Below are 7,353 nucleotides of genomic sequence, written 5' to 3' on the forward strand. Positions count from 1 at the left end.
CTCTGACTCTTCTGAATCCTGTTATCAGTGCCTGCACATTTTTGGTAACTGATTGTCATTACATTGTAAGGATGCTGCCTGGATGATTACTCCTCAAGCAGAGATGTCAGCCAGCTGACACACACGAGGAGACAACAAAGGACATTCCTGGTACGAGGTGGGGCAGTGGGGCAGGAGGAATTTCCATGCGTTTGAGATTTATATTCAAGTAGATTTTTGTATCTTTAAAATTTCCCTGAACTTACTACCTCAAGCAGAAAAATGGAGTCTTGGGGCAGGGAGAAAGGCAGCCTGCTTTGAAGATGGACTTTAGGATGCAAAATACAACAGATGGTTTCTGGTTTTGTTTGAGACAGCCAGTGAAAACATGAAGTTGGGTGGGTAGAGTCTGGGAGGTGTTGGAGGAGGGGAAAAACATGGTCAAAATATATTATAAGAGAGCATTTTAATTTAAAAAACAAAAGAGGGGGTGCTTTCTCTTCTTAGCCTTCTTTGGTTGTAGAAAGGGACAGAACTATGAAATGAGCAAGGTCACAGTGACTTTAACTCCTGAGGTGTTAGAGAATAGCTTTATGAAAACTGTTTGTCAGGAGTCGTTAGATGCGTACATCTTAATGGTGTCTTTCCCTCTCTCTCCTGCGCAGAGTGCTAGCCCAGGCGTTTTCTGCATTATCGATCACATGTAAAGGGAATGCCTTGAAGAAATGGTATTTATATGTGGGAATCTCGGCATGGAACAACGGAGGGATATTGCATGCTGTGTGTATGATCTCAAGTGGTAGAATTTTGTATCAAGTTTGATAATCCTCCGTGATTAAACCCTAGAGGCAGTGCAAGACCCCCCTGGCTTCGTCTTTATTTAACTTCCTCACAAATGCAGAACTTGTCTGCTGGTGCACGCTCAGAAAAACAAAAGGAACCGAGTCTGATTTTCTAATAAAGGCTTGACAGAGTCACATGATGCACACAGTGTGCAGGGCTAAACATAGCGTGATCTGCAGGACAATGGTGCTCCCTTCTTCCCTTATCTGAGAACCTCAAAAGCCCTAGATATCGAAGCATGAGTACATGGAGCTATGCTTTGCATCTGTAAATTTTTCTATGAGTTTATAATTTATACTTAAAGCAGGTTGTGTACATGTGTACATGTGTGTCTCTGTGACGTGCACATACATATAGAGGCTAGAAGTCAGTGTTGGGCATTTTTCTGAATTATTCTCCACCTTAAATTTTAATACACTGATTCTTATTGAATTTGGAGCTCAGTGATTCAGCTGAGCCTGGGAAGCAAGCCTCAGGAATACCCTTCCCCTTGCTGCCCCAGTGCTGAGATTACTGACACATGTGGGATGACATCACAGTCATCAAGCTCTGTATGCTGGGATATCAAGCTCTGCGCTTGCTCAGCAAGCATTTGACTGACTGGATTATCTCACCAGCCCAAGTAAGGCTCTTGTGGGGAGGAGCTTTTTTAAATTAATAATTGGACATTTTAATTTAAACCTAGGAAAGACTAGTAGTTTAAGCATAGAAACAAAAAACCTAAACCAACCAAATAGCGAAACCAATGGCTTAAAAAGGATTTGAGTAATGAATGTATTTGAAGAAAACTTACTATAGTTTGATATAGTTTGTATGTTTTTATGTATCTTTACATAAAATTGTATACTGTCACATGGCAAATGTAAACTAATTAATTTGTTAATTAACTTAAAATATCACGACAACCTCCCATTCGCCCTACTTCCATACTGCCCACCATGATTTTCTCTCAAATTCACTTTTTTGTTTTGTTTTTCTGAATTGCCAGTTTGTGTGTAGATACAGGAGCATGGCTAGCCTTCCAGGGACCATTTCCTTGAAGAAATTGATTCTCTCCCTCCAGAAACCATCAACTGCCAGTAGTGTTTTAGCTCTGGGTGGGACTTTTGGAGTGGCTTGCTTCTATATGCTGAGATGGTGACTGGCTGGATTTTGTGCAGATTTTGTTACGTGTCTGTTTCCTTGTAGCCCTCCACTACCTCTGGCTCTGGTAATTGTTTTGATCCTTCATCCTTTATGATCCCTGAGGTTTGGGTGCAGGGAGTGTGATGTAGATGTCCCATTTACAGCTGAGCATCAGCACTTTCTCATTCTCTACATGTCGAGCAATTGAGGCGGGGGTCTCTGCTGATTCTGGCACAGAATATCTCTATTTGTGCTCCTTCCAGTGTTTTCTTTTTCAGCCTCAATTCCTCCATGAAGCAAGGAAAAGAATACCGCACCACTGCCATGCATTCAGGCTTAAAGGAACTCAATATAGTAACCCAAGAAATAAGGGGATTTCTTTTCATAGCATTAATTTTTGAAAGCCCAGGGAAGAGTTCTATTGGTCATTTGGCACCATGCTCTTACCTGTGCACCAAACAAATCTCAAGAAGCCTGAACATATTATCTTTAATCCTGTACTCCAATCAGAATATTATTGTATTGTTCTTAATCTCCTCAAGTTTCTGGTCAGCTTATTAGTCTACCTGTCAACCCAGGAGTTTGTATGACTATTTTGGTTCTGTGAAATAATACTTGTACTTTTATAGAATTTTCCAAAGAATCCCCTCAAACTTTTGGCAACAAGACCTGGTTACTCTCATGATTGATGTGGTAGTGACCAGAGGGAATGGTTTAATAATTCTTAATTATGCTGAGAAAGAAATCCTACCAATCCACTCCCCAGGTTTCCACTAAGATGTCTGTACCCTTCTGCCTTTATAAGTTTGTTCTTGGAAATGCTTGCCAGAGAGCAAATGATATTACTTTTCATTTCAAGACTCATCAACTCTCCAACAGAAAATCATAAAGTACATTTCATGTTCATCTATCTCTTTAAAATTCCTACCAAGTTGTATCCACCAACCCTAAAGTACTATATTGATTCTTACCCGATCCTGATCAAAGTCCTCACATTGATAGACCTGCTTGAGAGTACATTTCTATTCTAATAGCATGTCTGTTTTGCTATTCTTCAGTTTTAAGGATGTGAAAATTCTGTATAGCTCGTGATCTTTCTCTTCCAGCAAGAAACAAGACAGCTTTATCTTAGGTTTGGTTTATATTATTTTCTGAGCTCTCAATTCTATGTCAGTGTCTTCTCAGCTCTAAATGTGAATGCAGGTGAATGCAAGTAGTATGTAACTGGGTAACACATATGCATCAAGCCCTTAGGACATCTGTAGAAGGAGGCTCAAACTGACTATCTGGCTCCTGGTCTCAAAATCCCTGAGGGATAGAAGTACAAAAAGCAGAGATGGGGCATACGATAGACATTATCAGATAGTTTTGAAAGAAGACATTTGTTCCATCTAGACTATCTCAACAGGCATCTTAGAGATAATTTGTTTAGATTCTGCACGAAAATGGCTAACATGCCCAGAGGAGAAGACTATAGAAGAAAATATCCAACATTGAGGATACCATATAAAGGAGAGAAGATGAGTGTGTGTCCTGAAGACCTAGCTGATCCTCTGTGCTAGAATAGTGTGAAACAAGGCTGCAAGAGTGGGTGTGGAATGAAACATTGTGTACTTGGGGTGCCAGGAATCTTTCTTCATTATCAGGAAACAAGCCTGGAAGACAGTGACTGCAGCCAATTCACCACTCTCCCTCTGCCTCTCCCTCTCTCTGTCCCTCTCCCTGTCCCTCTCCCTCTCCCTCTGCCTCTCCCTCTCCCTCTCCCTGTCCCTGTCCCTCTCCCTCTCACCCTCCCTGTTCCTCTTACCCTCCCTGTTCCTCTCCCTCTCCCTTTCCTTCTCACCTTCCCTGTTCCTCTCCCCTTCCCTCTCCCTCCCTCTCTCCCTCTCCCTCCCCCTCCCCTCCCATCTATTTCCTCAGATTATTTGCTTCTTTAACCTGTGATCCCCTTCTCTCCGTTCTTTCCCCAGAATCTAATTTCCACCCAGTTTCCTTGCTTCCCTCTTTGGTTTTTCAACCCCCTGCTCCACTTTTTGTTTTGTGTTTACCCTCATCCTCTCACACTGTCTCCCTCTCATTTGCTTCTCCCCTTCCTTCCTTCCTTCCTTCCTTCCTTCCTTCCTTCCTTCCTTCCTTCCTTCCTTCATTCCTTCCTTGATGCTTTTACTTTTTTCCTTATACACTCCTAAAAAGATGTGTTTGGGTCCCTTGCCAAGTGCAACATGTATGTGCTTGGTATACTCATGGGATGGAAAGAGAGGATTGGGTCCCTTGAAACTAGAATTTTCAGCTTCCTTGTGGGTGCTGGGAATTGAACCTGGGTCTTCTGGAAGAGCAAAAAGTGCTCTTAAGTACACTCTGATTTTCATCCCTGCATTCAAGAGTTCTAAGAAGCACAGAAGCAGAGGGAAATGGGAACGGGGTCTGTATTGGTACAATAGCAAACCAAACGGAGTTGAAGGTCTTTGGGAAAGGTGGTCCTGGCCATTGGCAGCTGCTCATAGGCTGAAGGGTCAGAGTTGAGCTGCAGGAATGAGGTGAGCTGAAGGGCAGGACAGGGACCAAATGACTGAATGGGCATGTAGGTAGATAAGTCAACAGGACAGACAGATGGCGATTGAGTAGGCTTTGTCAACAGTGGGGACAAAGCAGAGTTGACATCCTTCCTACAGTCAGAAGTTCTTTTCCTGTTGGTTGATATATTGCCTTATTCTACATTAAAAATATATATTATAGCATATTTATACATATAGTTTAATGTATAGAATCTTTGCACAATAGTCATTATGAATGTATATAATGTGTATATATATATATATATATATATATATATATATATATATATATAAGCTATTTTTTCACTCCGACTTTTTGGATCCCAAAAATGTTAGTCTTTGGTAATCATTCCATCTAAATGAGAAAAGAAAGTAGAGTATGTTCAGTGATTGTTGGGTGAAATATTTTATTTATGTCAAATTTATTATGTTTATTAGTGGTGATGTTCCAATTTTTGTGCCCTTGCTGACTTTTAAAAATGTTGTTAGTTATTTCCATTTCTGAAGCTGTTTTGACATCTCCCCTCTTAGGGGTTGGTTTGTCTTCAGTTCTGACAATTACTTTCAGCTTTATAGATTTCAAGTATAAATCATTAGGGAAAATATAAACTACTTCCTTTTATCTGTATTGACACATTTATCAACAGAACTACATTGTTAAGAAAATTGTGTTTCTTGTCTTAGATGGGTTTTGTCTGACTTGAATGTGATATTATTTCTATTTCAGAAACTCTATACATGCAATAACTTTTTGTCCTCTCACCTTGTAATTTTCTTAACCTTATTGTTTAAGCTATACCTATTATGAGAAATTATGTTTTTATTTTAGAAAAATTTAAGTCGTAGTTTTAATTAGTATTTAGTTCTGAGATCAGTTCTTAATATGTAGTCCAGACTGGCCTTGAGCTTAGCATTTTTCCGTTTTCTGAGAACTTGAATTATAGATATGTGCCACTGTATCTAATTTAGTCTTAATTTTTGATTATAATATCAGTCAATTTTATTTAAGATTGCTAGTAGTACATTTGAGTATAATGAACACATTGCCTCCCCAGTGCTGGGATTACAGGTAAGCTCTAACATGCCTGACTTTGTCATTTAATTATAGCCACCATCCAGGACATAAAGACCTTCCTCTTTGTATATCTGGTATATACTTCCTTGATGATGGATGGTAGTATTTCCTCATGTGAAGTTCATCCTATTACGTATGTTGTTTGGGGAAATATCTATTTCCTTTAGCCATTTGTAGCTGGGATATTTGCTGTCATGAACTCCAAACATAGATGAATCTACTCTCAAATTTTATTTTACTCATCTCATGTCTTCTTTTCCTGTTTTCTAACTCCTTGGCTTATTTCCTCCTCGTGGTGTCACTATTACTCAATGAACTCGTGATTACATAGTTTATTCAGGGATCTAGAGAGTGCCTCATCCTACTAGGCATTGCATATGGAAGCATCTTTGTTATCTCTTTCCTGCCTAGTCTCTAATGATCACTTAAAGGTGGAATTAATTCCATAACCATGATCCTTTGTTCCCACTGGTACCTTAATGGGTACAAGCTGCCAAGTTTACCTGTCTTCACGATAACTACTCCTTCAAACTGGCACTCAAACTCTTCAACATTTTTTTTTGATCATGATTTTTTTTCGGGTTTTGTTTTGTTTCGTTTGTTTGTTTACTTTTAGCATAGATAAAGGCTTTATTGGTCAGTTCGGATGAGTGACAGACTGGCATAAGCTCAATTGATTGTTTCATACATTGTGTCACCCAAGGATGACAGAAAAAGCTATGCTTATTGGCAATGGGCAACAGGAAGGGAGTGGGAAGGACCTGAAGGCCTTCTGAAGTTTAAGAAAGCTATCAGGACCAAAACCAATGCTCTAGGAACAAGTCCAGGATCATCCAAAGTTGAAGATCACTTCTGCAACTGTCATGGGCTTCTTGACTGGTCATGGTAGTCTCTCTCTGGCCCTCACTGCCTACCACAGAGCGGTATTCTTCCACTGTCCCATCTGGCTTAATGTTCTTGGTCACAAAGATGCTTTTGAAATACAATTTGGGCTGGGGTTTAAGAAGTGGACCCAGACCTTCCTGGGAAGCCTGGGAGTCCAGATCGTTGTCCTCTCTGGCTCCAGAATGGGGAATCACAGGCCACGTATCGCCTAACCTGTGAAAAGTCCCTGGGACCCCCAATCTAGAGCTGGTTTGGAGGATTCAGGTTTTGCATGAGTCTTCAAGACCCCCTCAAAGATCCTGGGTTGGTGATTATCTGGGTACTTGAGCATTGAGTCTCGAAGTGTCTGCCCCCTCCATAGTCTCTCACCAGATCTTTCTGACTCAGGACCTGGAAGTTCAGGAGAGTGGGAAGGCAAGGTACAGGCCCCCAGGTTGCTGAAGATGCTATTAAAATCTCATACTAGATCATCAAAGCCAACGTTGCCATGGAATTACATCCCTGCTCTAGGGCTGAAACTGAAACTGAATTCATTTGTAGGCTGAGAACCATAAAACGCATAGCTCTCTGGATCCCACATGCCTCTGACTTCCTCCTCTTTGTTGTCACTGTCATCATCACTATCATCATCTTGAATCATCCCTCCCAAGAAAGAAAAGAAAGGATCTCTGTGGTTCCAAAGTTCAGGGAAACTGAAAAAGCCTTGGAAAAGATCAAAGACACTCATTCCTGTAGGGTCACTAGAAACTTTGAACCTCTGCAGTCCATGGGCAATATGAGACCACCAGCTTACATTACCCTGTTGGATATTGACTTTTTTCAGTTTTATCTCCAGATTTTATATGAATAAATGAATTTCATTTATCTTGACTGGAATATGTTCAAATCAAA

General features: G+C 40.5%; 1 pseudogene; it reads right to left on the reverse strand.

Annotated features, from left to right (window-relative positions):
- Positions 1–6,104: 6,104 nt before the first annotated feature.
- Positions 6,105–7,353, reverse strand: Hax1-ps2 (HCLS1 associated protein X-1, pseudogene 2; annotated as a pseudogene).

Source organism: Rattus norvegicus, chromosome 10 (genome assembly GCF_036323735.1).
Source record: "Rattus norvegicus strain BN/NHsdMcwi chromosome 10, GRCr8, whole genome shotgun sequence".
Lineage (NCBI taxonomy): Eukaryota > Metazoa > Chordata > Mammalia > Rodentia > Muridae > Rattus > Rattus norvegicus.